Source organism: Leopardus geoffroyi, chromosome C3 (genome assembly GCF_018350155.1).
Source record: "Leopardus geoffroyi isolate Oge1 chromosome C3, O.geoffroyi_Oge1_pat1.0, whole genome shotgun sequence".
In the NCBI taxonomy this organism is placed as follows: domain Eukaryota; kingdom Metazoa; phylum Chordata; class Mammalia; order Carnivora; family Felidae; genus Leopardus; species Leopardus geoffroyi.
The window spans coordinates 129,173,303-129,195,295 of NC_059338.1; the positions used below are offsets into that span (position 1 = coordinate 129,173,303).

Here is a 21,993-nt window from a genome sequence, read left to right on the forward strand (position 1 = left end):
TTTGTGAATTTTCCAGTTTTCTTCCTGCTATTACTGTTTCATCCCACTGTGCTCAGCAAAGATACTTGGTACGATTTCAATGGCTCCTACCTTCCAGTCATCAGCATACCTCAGTATTCTGAATGGAAATGGATCTCTTCCCAGTGTCCCACACAGCTGGGAAGCAAGGTGCTCACTCACATGCTCTCATTTTTCTATGTGAGAGAAACCGTGGGCCTCAGGGAGTTTCTCTTGGCACTGGGCTGTATCATCAAGGGAAGGAGTGATGCAGGGAAAGTGAAACTGTTCCCCTTAGCCTCTTCATTGCATTTGCTAATTTTTTTTTTAATTTTTTTTATTTTTATTCAACTTTTTTAGTGATTTTCATGTTTCTTTTTTTTAACTTGTTTTATTTTTTATTTTTTTAATTTACATCCAAATTAGTTAGCATATAGTGCAACAATGATTTCAGGAGTAGATTCCTTAGTGCCCCTTACCCATTTAGCCCATCCCCCCCCACAACCCCTCCAGTAACCCTCAGTTTGTTCTCCATATTTATGAGTCTCTTCTGTTTTGTCCCCCCTCCCTGTTTTTATATTATTTTTGTTTCCCTTCCCTTATGTTCATCTGTTTTGTCTCTTAAAGTCTTCATATGAGTGAAGTCATATGATTTCTGTCTTTCTCTGACTGACTAATTTCACTTAGCATAATACCCTCCAGTCCCACCCACATAGTTGCAAATGGCAACATTTCATTCTTTTTGATCGCCGAGTAATACTCCATTGTATATATATATACCACATCTTCTTTATCCATTCATCCATTGATGGACATTTGGGCTCTTTCCATACTTTGGCTATTGTTGATAGTGCTGCTACAAACATGGGGGTGTGTGTGTCCCTTTGAAACAGCACACCTGTATCTTGTGGATAAATTCCTCGTAGTGCAATTGCTGGGTCGTAGGGTAGTTCTATTTTTAGTTTTTTGAGGAACCTCCATACTGTTTTCCAGAGTGGCTGCACCAGCTTGCATTCCCACCAACAATGCAAAAGAGATCCTCTCTCTCCGCATCCTCGCCAACATCTGTTGTGGCCTGAGTTGTCCATGTTAGCCATTCTGACAGGTGTAAGGTGGTATCTCATGGTGGTTTTGATTTGTATTTCCCTGGTGATGAGTGATGTTGAGCATGTTTTCATGTGTCGGATGGCCATCTGGATGTCTTCTACAGAGAAGTATCTATTCATGTCTTTTGCCCATTTCTTCACTGGATTACTTGGTTTTTGGGTGTTGAGTTTGATAAGTTCTTTATAGATTTTGGATACTAACCCTTTATCTGATATGTCATTTGCAAATATCTTCTCCCATTCTGTCAGTTGCCTTTTGGTTTTGCTGATTGTTTCCTTCGCTGTGCAGAAGCTTTTTATTTTGATGAGGTCTCAGTAGTTCATTTTTGCTTTTGTTTCCCTTGCTTCAGAGATGTGTTGAGTAAGAAGCTGCTGCAGCCAAGATCAAAGAGGTTTTTGCCTGCTTTCTCCTGGAGGATTTTGATGGCTTCCTATCTGACGTTGAGGTCTTTCATCTATTTTGAGTTTATTTTTGTGTATGGTGTAAGAAAGTGGTCCAGGTTCATTCTTCTGCATGTCGCTGTCCATTTTTCCCAGCACCACTTGTTGAAGAGACTGTCTTTATTCCATTGGATATTCTTTCCTGCTTTGTCAAAGATTAGTTGGCGTTTATTTATTTTTGAGAACCAGAGACAGAGCGCAAGCGGGAGTGGGGCAGAGAGAGAGGGAGACAGAATTTGAAGTAGCCTCCAGGCTCTGAGCTGTCAGTACAGAGCCTGATGTAGCGCTCAAACTCAAGAGATGTGAGATCATGACCTGAGCCAAAGTCAGAAGCTTAACTGACTGAGCCACCAAGGTGCCCCTCTTCACTGCATTTAATTTTGGATTTTTTCCTCTAATAGTATGCTAAAAGTTCTCTGCTGAACTGCTGGATTTTCACAAAGGCACCTTCAAACTTGGATGATGGTAAAAATCAATGCTCTTAGGGAAAAGATGGCAGAGTGCTCTTAATTATCCATTTGATCCTTTACTTCTTATTTTTAATGACCATAAAGATCAGCCAGAAGTGAAAGCATATGCTCTTCTCAGGTATTTACTAAGCACGCACACTGCCCTGTGCATGCACATGCTTTCTAGATTCCCCAGTGTGTGCAGAAACTTTTAAAATCTTGATGCCCCAAAATATCACATTCTCCAGCTTTTCCACCCAGGCTTTCAGCACGTCTATTGTTTTCCACAACTGTTATTTTATTCTCCAGGCAGAACAGTTGTTCATTTGCCTTTCACTTGTGTCTTTGATGAACATACTCCACACAGGCACTTCTCTGCACTTAGTGCCAAGTTAGATGAAATTAAGATTAGATCCTTGCATCTGTCCTCCAGCAAACCCACAGACAGGTCAAAACAGACAGACACGATTCCTTGGGAACAAAGTCCATTCTGCTCCTTCTGGAGCCAAGTACCCATGCCACCAAAATGGGCTGAAGTCTTCAAGATTGCTAACATCCTGGAGAGTAGGGTAGAACCAAGGTATGTTAAAATGCCCAAAACCTCTCCTACCACGTTTCAGTGGCTTTCCTCCCAGTTAAACAGTCACTTGTTTGCTTTAAACCTTTGACTATCTTCCAGAATTCCATATAAGGTTGAGTCTGACAGATTTGCCAGTTTTTCAGTGTTTCTGGTCAGGAACAGGCCCCTGGAGTTCGTGCTATTCAATTTATGCTGACTTCACTCTTGCTGTGTTTTATATTCTATCATGTTAAGCATTTTATATTTAAATTTTCAAAGGTCAAGAAACATATTCTTAACTATAGAGAACAAACTGATGGTTACCAGAGGGGAGATGGGTTAAATAGGTGATGGGGATTAAGGAATGTACTTGTGATGAGCACTGGGTATTGTATGTAAGGGATGAATCAGTATGTTGTGCACTTGAAACAAATATTACACTACATGTTAACTAACTGGAATTTAAGTAAAAACTTAGAAAAAAAAGAAAGCTGCCAGCACATAAAAAATAAATTTTTAAAATTCAAAATATCAGGAAATTTTTGAAATTAATATAAAACTCCAACCTCTGGAGGTGGAATGCCTGGGGTACCTTACAAAAGCAAACACAAAAGCATTCTAGAGGGACCTCCACCTTAGCTCTACAAAATTACTCAATATAAAGCCCACTAAAGATTATCACACACTTCAAAGTCTATAATAAATAAACACACGAAGGAAACTCTATCCTATATAAGATTTAGAAGACTCAACCATAACAAGATTAGATAATCATGATCCTTAAAAAAACAGAAATATTGTTTGAGCCTGTTTTAAAATTTGATTTGTGTGATTAAATTAATTATACAGAGCCAAATGACAGGATCTCAAGACTTCAGAGATTATGTATGTTAAGCTTTAAATAAAGCTAAATAATATGATATAGCAGTAGGAACAAAGCATTGGCAAACATTAAAGAGGTCTGAGATGTCCCGGTGCAGCTCCCAGGATCCTTTCCCATCAGACAGGCTATAGTAGGATACATTTTTTACTGCCCATCATTGCATTGCTCAAATTCTTCCATGGCTGCTCATCTATTATAACAAAGAAGCCATCCAAAGACCAAAGGTGGGTGTGCAATTTATGGCTTTAGTTGTGTTGTGTTTGTTTATAAATTTGTAGGTGTTTTTGTTTTTGATGGGCTTCAACTTGGACTTTCCTCCTTAATAAGGTTTTTTATAACGTAGCACTCTAGAGTAAAATGCCTCTTATGTTCCAGTCCTTTCATACTTTCAGTTCATTGGCTTTTATCCAAAAATGTATAAAACTCCCTATCATATCCTTATTTTTATGATCTAGTTCCTCTGATGCCACAAGGAACATAATTTTTAATTCCATGCATTAAGCAGACTTATCTTTACCTTCTTTATTCAAAGTATAACCAATTACCTGTCACAATGCCTTCCAGACTGAATGGTGTCACTTGAGGTGGGGGGGTGGGAATCTAACAAAGGACCCAAAGGCATGGAAGCCACATTTTTATGTATTGCAGTGGTCCATTTCCATTTGATGAGTATCTGTTGGGTTTCTTTCCCTGTTAGAATGTTGTTTCTACATGATGCATGCCATGATGTGTATTTCAGATCTCAAAATAATTTTACACCCTTCTAATAGAAGCAGGTTTAACTAAAGCACAATAACAAGTGAACAATCGTCAGAGACTAGAGCTGGGAATTACATTAGGAAAATTTCAAGTAAAAAATCTTAGTGGTTACTACTGGAAGGCAGTAACAAGCTTTTGGCCAAGGGCTCAGCAAGTATGGTTGGAGTTGCTGGCACTTTTATCATTCGATCATCTTTGAGGTTGTAGGACTCCAGAAGTATCCATTATGTAATGGCTTTTTGACACTCCATGGTAGGCTACTATTGTTCACAGTCCCATTCACATTCAGCTTTTCTTTTTCTGGTAACTTTGTGAGTGGGTACTAAATTTATGAGACAAAACAAACCAATTAATTTTTGTTTCAAGTTTTGAGCTGGTAGAAACAGTAGCTTATTTTCCATTGTTTGAGGAATGTTGCTAATGCCTCTGGGCCACATAATTCCCATGAATGTTACCATGTATTCTTGAACCTGCATTTTTACCTGGTCTCTGGTAGTGATATGATTAATCAGCATTTTTAATTATCTTAACTTGATCTTCAGATGGAGATCAGCATTATATCATCAATAAAATGTGTAACAGCACATTTCAACTGAATCAAATTGAACTAGTTATGGCACTAAGTAGAATTTAATTATCCCTAATGGAAACTCAGTAAACCTGTATTGGATTCTGTCCAACATGAACAGACAAAGGTTTGTTTTTAATTTAAGCACAAGTGACACACAATGTTACATTAGTTTCCGGTACACGACATAATGCTTCAACAACTATGTTATACTTTACACAAATATAGCTACCATCTGTCACCATAAAATGCTATTATAATACCATTGACTATATTCCCTATGGTGTACCTTTTTATCTCATTCCATAACTAGAAACCTATACCTCCCACTCCCCTTGCCCTTTTTGTCCATCCCTCCAATCCCCTTTCCCTATGGCAACTACCAGCTTGTTTTCTGTATTTATAGGTCTGTTTCTGCTTTTGTTTGTTTATTCATTTGTTTTTTTTTTTAGATTCCACATATAAGTGAAATAATATAGCATTTGTTTTCCTCATATTTCATTTAGCATAATGGCCTCTAGGTCCACTCATATTGTTGCAAATGGCAAGATCTCCTTCTTTTTTAGGGCTGAGTAATATTGATAATGAAATATATATAATATGTATATATATATATATCATGATATATATATCATGATATATATAATGATATATACCTATCATATGCATATCATATATATACATCTTTATCCATTCATATATTGATGGACACTTGGATTGCTTCCATACCTTGGCTATTGTAAGTAATGCTGCAATAACCTTAGGGGTGGATATATCTTTTCAAATTAGTGTTTTCATTTTCTTTGAGTAAATGCCTAATTGTGGAATTAGTGGATACTAGGGTATTTCTATTTTTATTTTTTTTTAAAAACATAACTACTGTTTTCCACAGTGGCTGCAATTTTACATTTCTGCCAATAGGAATGCACAATGATTTTGGGTCTCTTCCATCATTGAAATTTAAAAAGAAACCATTAGATAAATCAATCACAGAATACCAATCCTCCTTAGCTTGTTGCAAATGTGAGGTGTTATACTATTAGGCATGGTTGATGCTGTTGGAGGAGCCATTTTTTTTCAGTCTTCCATAGTCTACAATTAACTTCCAGGATTCCTCAACTTTTCTTACAAGTAAAATTTGATTAGTAAAGAGTATTTTGTGGGTGATATTATACTTGTGTCTAACATATCCTTAACCAAATCAAGAATATATTGATGGCCCTCAGGTATACTATATTGTTTTAAATTAACCACTTGAATGGGTAAGATCTTTCTAAGGATTTCCATTTAGTACACCCAATTAAAACAGTATATAGAGCAGATTTTTACAACATCTCTTTTATCTAATTGTTTGAGTAAAGGAAGAGCTTTCCTTTCCTCCCATTCAAATGTCACATATATTCGAATAATACATTCTGGTAAAGGTGATACACAACCATAAATAATCTTTGTTCATAAATTTCTACTTCAAGCCATAAAATTTACCACATCCCCATAACTTAATTATGTTGCCTTTTTGCTTTTTACTAGCAGATTTAGGTATGACAGTAAACTATAAGCCACATAGAACAATTCTGATAAAATTTCTCCATCACGCCCACGACATTTCACTCACACCAATGCAAAAGGTCTTGGATACCCTGCTACTGATGGCACCCCACTTTCCAGTCTGGGACCAACCTGATCTATCTTCTTTAACTCACCTGGTTTTAATCACTGCTGTTTATGAGGATCCTTATTTTTTCCCTATCACCATAAGATTTTTAAAAATTCACTATGACTAGGATAAAGTGAACAAATCTTTTCTATAACTTCTGGAGTTGGTGCTGATGGGCCACATAATCTTTCCAGCAACGTATTCCTTTTTCATGACATTTTTAATGAACTATATCCCACTCTGTTTAATTGTCCTAAGGTTTTTCCATCCCTTATAATCTTAAAGTACCTTTTTTCCTCTGAATAGTATTTTTCCCATCACTTAACTCTTTAGGAGTTGAGCCAGTACATCTGTGACAGCTTCTCTCACATGCTTTTATGCTCTCAACAGGAGGGCCATACAAGAATCCCAAGCATGTGAGTCCCATTTACACATAAATCATTTCTTGGGTTAAAAGCCTAAATTTGGAATATACTTCATCATCATATGATCATTCTTAAGGTGCTTGTACTTTAAACATTTCAGTGCCCTCAGGATTACTCAGCTTCATATAAGAGTGCAATTGGACTATTACCCCTCTCAAGGTATTTTCACATAACCCTGCCTTCTGGACTCAACCAGTTCAACAGGCTAAGATATCCCTATTTATGCAATAAGTAGACAGTCTGAGCCCTTTCAATGTTCCAGGTTTGGGGTATCTCTTGAGCCCCACCTTTACCCTTACATCATTCAAAGCCTATATAATCTTTTTAGTGATTATGAGTTAGGCAGGATAACATTCTGATCAAAAGAAGTATTTATATTACTCCCTGATTTCATCATGTCCCTTCCTGTTACAGACAGAATCAATGGTGGTAACGTGGCAGACAAAAAGCCTCGTGTTTTTTTCTTAGTGACTCTCATTTTGCCAAAGCAGCTAACAGCAGCCAAGGGACAGAATTCTTGACTGACTTCCCTTCTGTCTGAATTTCTTTTTTCATCCATTTGGGTATTTCCTTCAGCTCCAGATCTACCCACTTCCAAGTTGACATGTTTATCCTGCTGTCAATGGTCACAATACCACTGAATTGAAAGTCAACCTGAGGGAGCTAGCCTGGCATCAAAGGTCCTCCATATCCCATTTCATCTTCCTTTCCTCCAAACTAAGCCTTATCCATCATTTAATTATAGACCCAAGGCCACTTCAAGTATTCTGCCTGGAACACCAACTACAGCAAATTGCACAGGGTCAGGTGACTCAAAGAACTCATGTAGCCACAGAGTATACTATTGGGGAAGGTCATCAAGAAGACATGACTGCAAGTTGACCTATGAGGTGCACCCCAGCAATCAGAGGCTCTTCAACACCCCCATCTATGGATTGTGGGTTTTTCTTGCCTTCCCCACTCCCAGAAGCTGCCCCTAAGAAATAATAGCCTTCAGATAGTGATGTGGCACTGAGACCATCTGGCAAGTATACAGTCCCACTGTGATAAACCCAGTTGAGGCCTCCATATAACTTTCAAGATTTGGTGGGCAGGTGCAAAGATCTACTCACCTTGCTGCTGCCCAAGACAAGCCCTATATGTAAGTTCCCTTTGCTCACTAAAACTCCCACCTACCAACCTGGAGTGGCCTGCCCCTATCTTCGGTCTCTCCTTGCCCTCCAAGTATGGGGGCCAGTTTTAGATTTCACCCAGGAAGCTCCCAAGGAGGTTATAAACCAACATACATTAATATAAAGCTTTACTAAAGGTACAAGATATGACACAGCAGAGGATAAAGCATAGACAACCTTGAGAGAGAATGGAGATTTCTAGGCACAACTTGCAGACTATTTTCTCAGAGGCAGGACATACTTCATTTTTGGATCATGACCACCAAGGTAAGTGTGGGAAATCAGGATTCAGCAGAACCAAGATGTAAGTTCACTGGATGGGTCTTTTATATTCCATTGGTCAGGGAACTAAAGCAGACTGGGTTTAAACAGGTGAAATAGATACAAACGATTAATCATGTATTTTCAACAAAAAAGTACCCACACTGGTTCAGAGAACCTCTAAGAAAGCTTTGGACTTTTTTTTTTTAATGTTTATTTAGTTTTGAGAGAGAGAGAGAGAGAGAACGACTGGCAGAGGGGACAGAGAAACGGAGACATAGAATCGAAAGCAGGCTCCAGGCTCGGAGCTGTCAGCAAAGAGTCTGACGCAGAGCTCGAACTCATGCACTATGACATCACAACTTGAGCTGAAGTCAGATGCTTAACAGACTGAGCCACCCAGGCGCCCCTGGACTTTAAATAACACATTATAAATTACTACCTAATGTGTTTAATCACTTCTTCGGTCCAGTGTCAGTATCATGGTGAATCTGGACATAAGAATAGAGATACTGAAAACTAGCTTTTGCTTTTTCAACAACTTTCAAAAATTGTATGTCAGAAGGTTTCTATTGTTAATCCATTAAAAAATGGAAAAGCATAAAGTCTTGGTTTTGAATCATGCAATGTTAGAAATACACATTAAACTGCTATTATATACACAGACACGCTATTTAAAAATATACATATGTGCTATTGATTGTTTTAAAACAAATTATTTGATTGGCTAGATCCTACTAGAAGCCTTTTTGGTGACTGCTTGGTAAGCCCAAATATCTCCTTATCTGCGAAGCCACTTAGGTGATAGAGAAAATGTTCAAAATTAAACACAAATATGAAATGCTTTGATATGAAAAATGTATTTCTTAAGCATTTTAAAAATAGAAATGTTAAAACTGAAAATAAACAAACATAAAAAAAATGAGCTACTAAGCTATAAAAAATATGGAAGAAACAAATTCAAATTACTAAGTAAAATAAGCCAATTTGAAAGGGCTATCTACTATATGATTCCAACAACATGACATTCTGGAAGACACAAAACTACAGAGACAGTAAAAAGATCATTGGGGATCTTGCCAGCATTAGTGGGGAGGTAGCAGTGAACATACAGAGCCCAGAGGATTTGGGGGGCAGTGAAATAATACTATATTATATTGTGTGTGTATGCAATTATGTTGTAATAACTTATACTTGTAATATATATTTTATATGTAAATAATATATATAGTATACATACATTATACTCTATCAATAGATACATGTCATTACACATTTGTCAAAACTCATACAATGTACAACATCAAGAGTGAACCTTAATATAAACTTTGGACTTTGGGGATAATGACATTTCAATGTAGGTTCACCAATTATAACAAATGTACCTATCTGGTGGGGATGTTGAGAGTAGGGGAGGTTGTGGAGGGGAGGACAGAGGGTATATAGAAACTTTATACAATTTTCACTCACTTTTCTGTGAACCTAAAACTGCTCGAAAAAGTAGCCTATTGAAAAGAAAAAAAAAAAAAGGATGGATGGAAAAAGATACACCAGGTGCATTATAACAAGTAGTTTACTATTACCATCAAGACAGGGGTATTAGGATCTTTACTCAGGATAAAGATATTTGCTACAGTTAATAAAAGGAAAGTTTACCAGACTGTTATATCAACTATGGACTTTAGTTTACCTTGTCAGCTTCTGGAGGCTGCCTACATCCCTTGTGGTACTTTCTCCACCTTCCAAGCCAGCAACGTTGCATCTCTCTGATCCTTCTTCTCCTCTTTCCATAACTACTAAAAAGAAGAAGTTAGGAAAAGTTATCTGCTCTAAAATCTCCTATCATTAGATTGAGTCCACCTCGATAATCCAGGATGCTTTTCCCATCAGAAGGTCTTTACCTTTGTAACACCTGCAAAGTCCTTTTGCCATGTAAAGTAATACATTCACAGGGTCCAAGGATTAGGATGCGAACATCTTTGAGAACATATTTTACCTTCTATAAGCTTCCAAGTTCAAGTTGTTTGCCAAAACAATCCATTGTGTCTATACAACTAAAGATCCCAATTTTTGCTTGCTATTGGTTAAAGGCAGTCTTGAAACCCTAGAGGCCGTCTCCTGTTTCTTGCCATATGGGCTTCTCCAACATAACTGCTGATTTCATGACACCTGTAGGGAGAATGTCTGGCTCTAGTATGCTATGATATAGTCATATAGCATAACTGAATCATGGAAATGATTGCCATATCCTATTGATTAGAAGCAAATCTTGGGGGTTGCTCAGTCAAGGTGGGGGAGTGGGTTATACAAATGTGTGGACACTGGAGAAAGGAAAATCTTTGAAGCTCACCTTAGAACCTACCTCCTCACTAGTCATTGAACTTCTTAGTATACTCTGAGAAAAATCTCACAGGAGACACATAAACACTTGTATGGAATACTAATTGTTGTATTATTTGCAACTGTGAAAATCTTGAAATAACCCAAATGCCCATTAGCAAAAGAATGAAATAAGTTGTGATATATCCAGACAATAAATACTAAACTGGTTAAAATGAATGAATTAGAGCCTCAGGTATCAGCATACATAAATCCCCAAAATGTGTTTTTTAACGCAACAAACTGTAATTTGTAAATCATACTGAACCATTTAGTTAAACCTGAAAACAAGAAAAAGGATATAATGTAATATTTATTAATATAAATCTGTGTTTAAAATTTCTAGAATACATGCATAGAAATGATAAAAACCAAATTCAGAAGAGTGGGTACTTCTGAAGGGATGAGTGAATTACGGAATTAGGAAGAGATATGCAACTGACCTCAACTGTGTCTTGAATGATTTATTTATTTTAAAAAATAAAAAAAATAATGAAGCCAAATCTGACTTTGAAGGTAAAATCTGACAAAGCTGACTGGGAAGCACAGGGTGTTCAATATTCTATATTATTTTTTTTTGTGTGTACCTGAAATATTTTGTGAAAAAAATGTAATATAGATACATTGAAACATCAATGTTTAGTATTTAAAACAAGGACACTGGTTCAATCCCAAATCCCTCATTTACTGACTATGACCCTTAGGCAAGTTGTTATACCAACATGCGCCTCAGTTTACTTTGAATGGGTTACAAAGAGCATCTGCCTCATTGAATTATGATGAAAACAAAAAAAAATGGTTTAATACATTTAAAGCACTTAAAACGGTTCTTGATAATGATAGCAGTTTTTATTATGTATCAACTTGACTAGGCTATAATGCCTAGTTGTTTGTTCAAATACTAGTCTAGATGTTGTTGTGAAGGTATTTGCAAACGTGGTTAATGTTTACAATCACTGGATTTTACGTAAAGCAGATTAACCTATATAATGTAAGTGTGCCAACAGTTAAAGGCTTTAAAAACAAGAAAAGGTCGGGGCACCTAGGTGGCTCAGTTGGTTAAGCGTCCGACTTCGGCTCAGGTCATGATCTCACGGTTCGTGGGTTTGAGCCCCACATCTAGCTCTGTACAGGCACGCTCGGTGTCTGGAGCCTGCTTCTGATTCTGTGTCTTTCTCTCTCTCTGCCCTCCCCTGCTTACGCTCTGTCTCTCTCGAAAATAAAATAAAATAAAACATTTTAAAAAATGCTAAAAAAAAACAAACAAACAAGAAAAGGAATTCTATCTTAAGGCTACAGCATAAAAATCCTGCCTGAGTTTTCAGTCTGCTGTCCTGCCCCGCAGATTTTGAATTCTAGACTGCACCATTAACTCATACCCTGCCGATTTTGAATTCTAGACTGCATTATTAACTCTTCCATAAATTTCCAGCCTTCTGGTTTGCCCTATGGATTTCAGACTCACCAGCCTCCACAATCATGTGAACCAATTCCATAAAAATACATCTCTCTATAAACCCCATTGGTTCTGTTTCTCTGTAGAACCCTGACTAATAGAGCAGTTTAGTATCCAGATGTTCTCAGTTTTTCTTTTGGTCCATATTAACACAATGGGCAATATGAGCTATATACTTATTTGGGGGATAATTTAATTTGCATATTTTCTCTTTTGCATTTATTGGATGTGGCCTTTTACAAAATTTTCTGTGGTTACAAAATTTTCTCTAGGAAATCTTTAGCATATGTTTTCCATATACTAAAAGGTTAGAATTGGACTTTGAACTATTGCAGTTAAGATAAAGTAAGAATTAATGGAATATTTAAAATGTGATGTTAATAAAATTAGTATGTTTGGCATGTGGAAGAATGCTCTGGACAAAACCACTGAAACGAACTTCCGGCTAGATGTAAAGATATACCTTGTGGCCACTAGAGGGCACACAACATCTGCCATATTTTTCTTTAAAACCAGACTTCTGACTGTAAAGTAGTTACATTCTGTCTAAAAAGCAAGAAAATGGGGCCTCATTTATATTTAAATCATTATCGTTGAAATACAAATATTGACCTAATTAAAAATGAGTGCATTCACTTAAGATTCACTTTTCAGCCAATTTTCAATATTTAGGAATTTCTTCCCCAAGACCAGATTTTTAAATATAGCAATGCATTCGATTCTGATCAATGAGTATAAATAAGTAAAATTAGATTTTAAGTTTTTTAAAAGTAGGAATCACACATTATTTATATATGAATCCTAATACATTTGCTGACTGTCACATTTTAGGAACATACATGGTTTTTCATTATGAAATTCAAAGATTTATATAAAAAACAACATTAGGTTCTTTACAAAGGCATATAATGCAATTCCATAGATGTAATTTTGCTAGACATATAATGAGGTGATGGTAACAGTCAAATCATATTCTCTACGAATTCAGGGCCAGGTGACAGACAGCCTTATGGTATATCAGAGGTAAAGCCCACTTGCCCAAAACTATTAGCTCTATCTGCCTGTTGGTTGTTGGAAAATTCTCTTAGGATCTTCTATTGATTAAATCTCAGGTCCATTTTTTCTTTCAAGCGTTGGGTACTTTGCGCCCATAGACTGTCTTCCCCAACCCCCTAGGGATGCATCTTATTTTCCTTTTCACAGACTGTTCCTTACTCCATTTCTTGCAAATGTTACCTACCACAGAGTAGATGCCAGTTCCTGAGCCCCAAACCATTTTTTTTTCTCTTTAAAGGCTTTCATTTAATCTCAGAGAACCCTACTGGACTGACCTTTTCTACTTTAGACATTGACACACACAGACTAGATCTATTGCTGGGTCTGATGTGATTTCATGCCTCATAGATTATAAATATACAGTCACAATGATTATTTCTTCTTTCTTTTCATCAGGTCAAAGAGTTATGAAAATATATAAATATTTCTTTTAAAAATATTCATATTCATTCCTTTCCCTCTGTTTTTACCACTACTTATTGAGTTAATCTCTCATGGCCCTGCATCCGAATTACTATAAGAGTTTTTTTTTTTTTTTTAATTGGCATCTCCTACTCTGTTTCCATTTTTGAATCTCTTTCTATAAAGACACTAGAGAAATCTTGTTTAAATGATTTCACGACCGTTCTCCCAAGCCAATACATCTCTAGTGATTTTTTACACTAAGTCAATGTGAAAGTGTCTGATATGTTAGCTCTCAGAATATGATCCCATCCATCATATGTATCAAAATTTATTTCTCTGGACTCCCACATGCATTTTTGTCATGACAAAAGATTACTTTCACAACACAGCAACTTTAGACTTTTAAATTGTCATATACTGTAACATTTAGCTTGTCTAGAGCAGGCACCCTCTTGTTAGATTTGTATGTTCAATGTTTTCTATAAAGCAGGCCCCTGGAAGAAGCATAATCATTACTGGCTGAATGTATAAATCTACAAAATGACATCCAGGCTATATCCTCTTTATTTTTTTTTTTTCACCGTTTAATCATATTTAGGTCAGTGTGGGTGGTACAGTAGATAGCATATACGACTTAGGAGTCATAGGTTTAAATTCTTGCTCTTCTATCTAATATCTTCGGAATATTGGGAGCATGTCCAATCTTTTCCGAAACTGAGAAAAAATAGTATTTTCAATTGCAAATATAATATAGACAGTGCAGAGAATTTGGGGGAAAGGGGAAGAAAAATTTTACCTCTAAATCTGTGTTTTCCATTCCTATTACTGCTATAAAAATGATCATAAATTTAGTGGCTTAAAACAACACGAAAATTTATCATGTTTTGGCTTGCAGGTCATAGTCTGAAATGAATCTCACTGAACTAAAATTGAAGTGTTAGCAGGATCACATTACTTTCTGGAAGCTCTAAGGAAGAATGACTTTAGGTTTTTTGTTTGTTTGTTTGTTGCCTTTTCCACTTCTACAGTTACCCCCTTCCATCTTCCAAACCAACGGTGGTCAGCTGAATCTTTTTCTCATTGCATTACTCGGACACTAAAGTTCTGTTGGAATTGCATTATTGGATTATTTTAGATAACCCAGAACAATCTCTTTATCTTAATGTTCCTGCTGACTAGAAACCTCAGTTATATCTACCACTTTATTCCCCCCCTTGCTACTTATTCAGAGTCTCAGCATTAGAATATGCATATCTTTGAGGTGAGAGCATTATTCTGCCCCTCACAGCTTACCCTCTGGCCCTGAAATAGTTACATCTATCTCAAATTCAAAATATATTAAATTCATTTTAATATTCTCCAAAGTCTCAATCAATTATAGCATCAACTCAAAGTTCAAATATGTTATCTAAATATCATCAGTTCAAAAGCCCCACTCTCATTATCTAAATCAGCTTTGGCTGAGGTTCTGGATATAATTCATCCTTAGTCACAATGCATCTCCAGCTGTGAACCAGTGAAACTCAAGAAACAAGTTATTTGCATACATAATAAAATGGTGTGCAGATACGGGATAACATTTTATAGACATTCTCAGGTAAAAGGGGAGACAAATTGTTTAAAAAGTGTTACTGGTCCCAATTTGGTATCAATTTCTATATCATCTGGGAGAGCTCCATTTGGTTTCAAGTCTTGGAAATAATCCTCTGTGCCTTGTGATTCCACTTTCTGGGCTCCTGATTCTGCCTTAGGTATCATTCTTTCTTGCTCTTCAAAGGTAGAACATGTTTTCAGTTCATTTGTTTTATTAACCTGTTGGGTATATCCCTTTTAAACCAAGGTGGCAGTGTTTTCTGCTGGTATAACATTGTCAAGAAATTTGTGGCTCTCCCATTTATGTTATGAGAATTCTTTCGAGACAAGAGTTCTCCACGTTCCTCTTGGATAATCATTCCTGGCTTCTGCTGATATGGCCAAGAAGACCAATGAATCACATGCCTAATCTCTTCAAAGAGCCCTCTATGTAACTGAATACTCTGACCTTTTTATCCTTCTGATCCACTAAATAAAAGTTTTCCAGCCACACCCTCGGCTTTCATTTAAGAGCATACTTTCCTGACAACAAACCTGATTTTCACATCTTGTGCAGTCTAGAAAGACAAGGATTTCTTCCACATAACTAAAGAACACAATTCAGCTAAGCTCTCCGCCATTATACAGCAAGGACTTCCTTTTCTTTAGTTTCCAATAATAAGTTTCTCTTTTTCACCTTAGCCCTTATTAGCAGCTCCTTCCATGTCCATATTTCTACAAATATTTTGTTTTGTTTCCGATGATTTATGTATTCCCTTGCTTCGTTCTAAGAGAGCTGCTAACACCCACTAACAGTCTGTTCAAGGCAATGTAGGTTTTTTTCTTTTTTTTAAAGCTTATTTATTTTGAGAGAGAAAGAGAGTGTGAGTGGGGGTGGGGCAGAAAGAGAGGGAGAAAGATAATTCCAAACAGGCTCCATGTTCACAGCCTGATGCTGGGCTTGATCTCACAAATTGTGAGATCTTGACCTGAGCCAAAATCAAGAGGAGGAGGCTTAACAGATTTAGCCACAGAGGTGCCCAATGTGGGCTTTTTCAATCATACTTCTCAAAATTCCTCAGTGTCCACCTATTATGCAATTCCAAACTCACTTCCATATTTTGAGGGATTTGTCACAGCAATGGTCTACTTCCAGTTACCAAAATCTGTATCAGTCAAGGTTCAATCAGAGCAGTAGAATGAGCAAGAGATATATATTGAAGTATTTATTACAAATAACTGACTTACAAGATGGTGAGGGCTGCTAGATAAGTCTAAAATCCAAAGTACAAGACTTAAGGAAGGGCAGGCTCCAACTCTTATAAAGCTGAAAATGCTGAAATGGACTTTGCTTTTCATCAAGGAAGCCTGAGCTCTATTTTTAAGGCTTCTCAAAAGATTTAATCGATCCTGCCCAGGTTATCTAGGATAATCTTTCTTACTTAAAGTCAACTGATTATGGATTTTAATAACACCTACAAAACGCCTTCACAGCCACGCCTAGGTTTGTGTTTGATTAAATAATTTGGGACTACAGCCTAGACACATCAAACACATTCAAAGATTATCATAGTATTACTCTAACATAATTATTATAGTCTTATGTATTTCCTTTGTCCTTTAAACATGCCTCTATACCTAATTATATTCATAATGCACACCACTTTGATGTCTACTTGTTTTGTGTAACATGCATAATAGACTTTTTCCATTACTGAATATTTCTCCTAATTAAAATAGTTAATGATTACATAACATTCAGTCCAGTACTTATGTCATAATTAACAACTGTCTTCCATTTGTTAACCACTGAAAATGGCATTATATTTAATAATTGCATACTAATGATTTTTCTGTATTTTTATTTTTAAAGACATATACCCCAAAACATAATCATTAGTTCAAAGAATATGAATACACTGATGTAAGTGAAGTTACCACATTATTAAATTGGAAGAATAATAAAATCATCCTCACCTACCTAAAAAGATATAGTTAAATTATGGCAAAATTTTTAACAAATTATAAAGATCTCTATAAACATGAATGAATTCTTGTTTTTATTATAATACATTGTGATATAAAATGGAGACTTAATCAGGGTTAAGCCAGACAGTAAATATTATAGGCTTTGTGGGCCCCATATGGTCCCTGTTGCACTTACCACAACTCTGCCACTGTACTGTGAAAGCAATCATAGTCAATATGCAAACAAAACACTATAAGCCAACAAAACTTTATTAAAAAAAATAGACAGTGGGCCATATTTGTCTCATAGGTTAATAGCTACCCAACACTCTGGTCTAAATTATTGATTAGTAATTTGGCCAAAAGATTATTAACGTAATTTGAAACTATTTGCAATTTGGCTACTTTCCATCACATTTGAACCATTGAACCTTTTCTTTAAGTTTATTTATTTATTTTAGAGAGAGACAGAGATAGCATGAATAGGGGAGGGGCAGAGATGGAGTGAGAGAGAGAGACTCCCAGGCGGGCTTCGCGCTGCCAGCACAGAGCCCATTGCGGGGCTCGAACTCACCCACTGTGAGATCATGACCTGAGCCAAAACCAAGAGTCGGACGCTTAACTGACTGAGCCACCCAGGCGCCCCCATCCTTTGCACCTTTTAAAAAATTTTATTGTTGCTGATATAAAGACCCTATCCCTATAACTGGGCATCTTAAAGTGCTCTGATATTAGAAAGAAGATAGAGAACCATCTGGCCTGCAGATCATCGTGCCCGTTGTGTATCCACCAATATTTTATACACTGACATTTTCTGGTCTCCTAATTCTGCTCCCTTGTAAGACCTAATAATCCCAAGGATATAGATCCTTAAGAAGCATAAGTGAAATAAAGACATATCTGGGACATCTTGTTTGTCCCCCGGTGTTCTTTTTTTCCTACCTAAGGTACATACTCCTTGGCCCTGAATCATAGATGAGGTCTCCAAGTGTGAGGCGAGGTTTCCTTTACTCATCAGAAAACATTTAAGTTATAAAACATCTCCATTTTATAATCCATAGAGTTGTATAGCTTATATGACATTTCCTGGAGACCTATGCTTTCATAAACTCATAGACTTCAGGTTTATCTACCATCAGTAATTTTTAGCCAGGGACATTCTGCTATGATCATTCTACAAATAGCTCTTTTTCTTTAAGAAATTTCACCTGTTTGTTTGTTTTACTCAGAGGTGCAGCTGAAAAGGAGACTGGGCCAAGTCGGCTACTTTCTCCCCTGGTTCCCCACCACCGCCCCAGGAGCATCCTTCTGGAAAAGGGAGCAGATGGATCACAGCCCAGCTGCCTTAACTTCTTTCTCATTCACAATATACTGGATAATAAAGAAGGTTATGTTTTATCCCTATTGCATGTGCTCACACAAGTTTTCTCAAAAACTTGTGTAAATAATAAATAAATAAATAAATAAATAAATAAACAAACAAACAAATAAAGATAGATAGATAGATAGATAGATAGATAGATAGATGCCATGGAAAATATACGTTTCTCTGAAAAATAAGATGCTGTCATTGACAACAGAATATTGTAGCACACCTGTAATGCATTAAAGAACAAATACAGGTTATACTGGGATAGGATCCATCAAGATATAGGTTAAATTACGAACACTGTGCTTTGGCTCTCTTTTATTAAAGGACTCTTTATATAACAGAATAGGCAAAACAATACTGTTGTGGAGTGATCATCATCTACATATCTTTCCCCTTTCCACTAGTTTCTGATTTCCTTAATGGCTCACCTGTTCACCATTTTATACCCAGAGCTGCTGAAACAGCAGATAATCAGTAAATATTTTGAATGAATAAATTCAAGAATGAGTGGATGAATGAATGAATGTTATCAAGCCCATATATTTCTCCATGTTTTTAATGTATTTTACTTTGTGAATACCATTAAAAACATTATTTATAGTTTTTGCATCATTATTACTAGTGCATATCAGAACCCTTATAACTTGTGGTGTATGAAGTTTCATACTTATTGTATAAAATATGCTCAGTTTAGGAAAACATATACTCTAAAGTCAAACAAATGTTAATTTTCTTAAGTAGACATTTCTGAAAATATGACGAAAGAACACAATGTTCTTCAAATTGTGCTTAATATTTGATTTTTAATAGAAGTCCAGACATAAGCTTACTACCAAGTCTACTCTAAAATATTTGAAAATTCTGGGTGAACCCACAAAATATCAGTTTTCTCAGAACTATTTCTCAGTAATGATATTTCACACTCTGAATAACACTTTTCTTCATAGACTTAATTAATGAAGAAACACAAGTGAGCAGGCAGATGGAAAATAAATCTTAGTATTTCATAATATAACTATTTCTTTAACCTTTGTTCTCTGCTTTAGAGAACAAACAACTCCTAGATGTGGAGGGAAAACAACATTTATTAACTAAGAAATCAGAAACTGTCAAACTGAAGGGAGAAAGGAGATGGATAGTATGCTTATGGGACTCTTCAGTTGTTGGGAGTTTCAGTGACAACCTGCTGTCCAAGAGTCAACTAGTAGTTATTATTTGTTCTTTACATGGCAGTTATTACAATGTCACAGTGAATAGGGGCGCCTGGGTGGCTCAGTTGGTTAAACGTCCGACTTTGGCTTAGGTCACAGTTTGTGAGTTTGAGCCCCGCGTTGGTCCCTGTGCTATCGGTTCAGAGCCTGAAGCCTGCTTCGGATTCAGTGTCTCCTTCTCTCTCTGCTCCTCCCCTGCTCATGCTCTGTCTCTCTCTCAAAAAATGAATAAAATTTACAAAAAATTAAAAAAAAAATGTCACAGTGAATACTGCAAGGAATTCTAGAAGAGTTTATGCCTAATTGCAAGAATGAAGATATGTAAGTCATCTTGATGTTTGGTGCCAATTTCAACCCCAAATATGTACTGTTTCTCTCAGTAGACTGAGAACAAAACTATACCAAAAGAAAATGGTTCATTAAAATCACTGTGGGGGCACCTGGGTGGCTCAGTCGGTTAAGTGTCTGACTTCGGCCCAGGTCATGATCTCGCGGTTCATGAGTTCAAGCCCCGCGTCAGGCTCTGTGCTGATGGCTCAGAGCCTGGAGCCTGTTTCAGATTCTGTGTCTCCCTCTCTCTCTGACCCTCCCCCGTTCATGCTCTGTCTCTCTCTGTCTCAAAAATAAATAAACGTTAAAAAAAAATTAAAAAATTAAAATCACTGTGCAATAATTACTTCATATCATGTTAAGTTTTCCTATATGCCCCTGTAAAATAATCTATTATAAAAATTTGTAGCCTTTTTCTACTTTACCAAGTTTTCATTCACATGATGTTCATATTTACAAATATATCAGAAAGCTATTTAAATCTCTTTTTTTGTCCCTGATTTAAGACATAAGAAACTTAAGGTTATACTATTTGAGAGTCTGTAGAAAGGGGATTATATGAACTCCCCTTTGATTGTATGAACTCTCACATTATAAAACCTTCTTGTGTTACATTACATTTTCTCAGATTTCTTTTCCTCCATTTCTTTCCATTCTATTTCTTGCTTTGCACACTTTCCATGTTCTTTTCTATTGCCAAGCCTCCATGTATATGTTAGCTATATCCCTAGCCTTACCCTTTCTTCCAAACTCAATATCTACATTCCTCTTCTTAATGAATATTTCCAGGCTAGATAAACTTGAACTTAATAGGTCCAACATTATTTCATGATATTTCCTCTGGGAAAGAATTTCCCCTAAATATTTTATTGGGATAGCTTTATATTTAGCTGTAGTAAATATTTATCTTATTTCTATGACTTTCTTACATTCACATGCTGATAATACACAGACAGATGGGAATGTGGAAAGAAGTTACACATGACAATTTAGTAGTAAGACAGTGCTGTCTCACCATTCCGTCAACTGGGGAAGGGTATGCAAGAAGATCAGGGATATATGAACCTTGTATGTTGGAACAGAAACCTTGATCTCAACAAGTCCTGATATTATGTTTGAGTCAACAATGTGATATAACAATAAATCATGCATCAAGAAACAAAAATCAAATAAATTTTAAACTTAATTTAAAAGATTTTCTACTTAATTTTCACAAATATTTTCTGAGTTGTACAGTAGCTTGCAATCGTCAAGTGTTACAAATGTGATGACCGAAAGTTCTGTTAGCTTTCTTCCACATTCATCAAATCTACCAGAAGAGGAAACAATTTTCTGTCTTTTCAATTTTAGAAGCGGCCCTTAATTTTCTCTAAAGTCTTCTTTCTCACTGTTCTTGATCCAAATTAATGGAATCATAAGCATCCACTTTACTTTTTTTCACCACTGACTTCTCTCTTAATATTCATGTAGTTGGGATTCAAATTCTTTTTATTTGACCTCAGAAATGATTCTCAGTTTGGGCTTCTCTTCTCCTTATCATTCCTATTCCTTAATGCACAAACTCATCATCATTTTTGTAGGCCAGGGTTTTCAGTCTCAGCACTACCGACATTTTGATCTGTATAGTTTTTTATTGAATTAGGAGAAGCTATCCTTTGTACTGTACTATGTTCAGCAGCATCACTGGCCTCTATCAACTAGATTCTAGAAGCACTCTACCTCTACTACCATCACCTAGTAGTGAAAATAAAGAATGTCTCCAGATATAACAAGTATATACTTTGCAGGCCAAAATCACCTGTAATTGAGAACCACTAACCAAAAATAAACATTGCTCCAGGCCTGAATAACAAAGCTTACAAGCAAGACCCAAAAGAACCAAATTACTTCCAAGTTACCTTAATGTATTTCAGGAACAAAACACAAAAATATTTATAGACATATAAACACAGCACTCAATAAGTAAA

The 21,993-nt window shown here is 36.3% G+C and overlaps 1 pseudogene; it reads left to right on the forward strand.

Annotated features, from left to right (window-relative positions):
* The first annotated feature begins 8,271 nt into the window (after positions 1 to 8,271).
* The window catches only part of LOC123586639, a 103,533-nt pseudogene continuing 89,811 nt past the window's right edge, over positions 8,272 to 21,993 (forward strand).